We start from the raw sequence: 1772 nt of genomic DNA on the forward strand, positions 1-1772 counted from the left end.
CTTGCTTTCCTAGTAAGACATTTTTTAGTTCTACGTATCCTCTCTTAAGGAGAGCTTCCTCCCCCCAGAAAAAACTTGCTTGAATATTATTTTGTAGCTGAAATCTTGTTTTATTCATTGAAGCTTTCTAAAGCCTGAGATTCTACAATGCAACAGTGGAAACAGTGATGTCAGCCAGGTGGCCTAGTGATAGAGAGATGCGTTGCTGGGTCAAATCATGTGCTTGAGACTCACATGGGGATGATCTTAGTCCTTATTTATGGAAAGGGGGGCTCAGTGGCACTCCTATTTCTTGCCCCCGGCTCTGTGGGAAGGCTCTTCACACAGTTTAACATCTGTGGCTGGAATGGATTAGGGTGGGGTGGGTAACGAGGGAATATGTTTGTTCGTCATTTTCCCTTGGGCCCTTCATAATTTCTCTGAGAGACCTAATGCGTCATAACTTCCCCTCCTCTAGATAGAGTTGGGGGCAAAAGCCACTGCAGATGAAAATGGCCGTTACATGGATAGTCCAGGCCTCTCATTGATCATGAGGGCATTACTAGGTTTACATGCAACACTTTTGCGATGGGAGCAAGAGCAAAAACCTGTCCTTCCAACAGGACAATGTGTTCCTTGAGTTCTTCTCAGTTTTCCTTGCAAAAGTCCCCTTCAGCTGCTTTTGTTGTAGAAGGGGCCTCTGTATGTAGTGTTGTAGTGGAGAGTGTGCTGAATTCCCAGGGTTTGAAGAGAACCAATTTGTTTGAACTCCACGGCTTTGTTACTTTTCTGTTTGCAACCTTTCTCATAGTACAATATGGTCACTCATTATGTGAGAATAGTCAAATGTTAAGCTATTTCTAGGCTACTAGGTGTCAAAAAACTATGCCAATACATTGTTCTAAAGGTAACTTTCTGTAGGCTTGCTCTTTCTGAGTTGACTTGACTTTCGTGTCACATTGACTTGCCACTTTAATCTACCCATGTCTCTTGTTAAATATGTGTGTGTGTGTGTGTGTGTGTGTGTGTATATATATATATATATATATAGTGTGTGTGTGTGTGTGTATATATATATTTATTTCTGATTTGATTTTGATCTCCCTTCTGTATTGTTTCAGCAATGACTCTTTATAAATTTGCATGAAATAAGCTCTCTAATTTGAAAGATCATTTTGTAGACTTGCATCAGTCAGGGTTTCATGCAGAAAAGGATTTGCTGTTTCCATTACCATATGTAGGAGGCCTAGATATATCTTCAACTTGTTGCAGCAGAGATGGTTCCTCAATCTATATTTCTGTGACAAAGATAATTGCTTGTGTCTGGACACTGATCTCTGCTGTGGTGCTTAGGTTTATTGCAGACAATAAGATCTACAAAGAACTTGTTTTTTCAGAGCAAGTGGTGCTGTGTTAAGATGTATGAAGGTTTTGAAAGTCTCCCCCCCCCCCCCCCCACCGTAGGTCTGATATACTAGAAATTCAGGTCTTGTCTATCCTGTTTTTTCCTGAGACTGACTGGAGAACTAGTAGGAAGATGACAAATGTCAAGTAAACTAACACTGAGCCAGAGGTTAGGGGTCTATTACAGGCGTGGGTGGGTAAGATTCTCTTAACACTAATGTTTAGGAGGTCAGACTAGATGATCATGGTGGTCTTTTCTGACTTTAAAGTCTATGAAAAGAAACCCCCACTGTACATACCTATTATAACTCAAAGCCCTACAAAACAGTTGGAAGAGAAATTTTGTTTAAAAATGCAGTGCCCCCAATTAAGGGCTGTGAGAGCTCACC

This window comes from Terrapene carolina, unplaced genomic scaffold (genome assembly GCF_002925995.2).
Source record: "Terrapene carolina triunguis isolate 2854851 unplaced genomic scaffold, T_m_triunguis-2.0 Scaffold16, whole genome shotgun sequence".
Lineage (NCBI taxonomy): Eukaryota > Metazoa > Chordata > Testudines > Emydidae > Terrapene > Terrapene triunguis.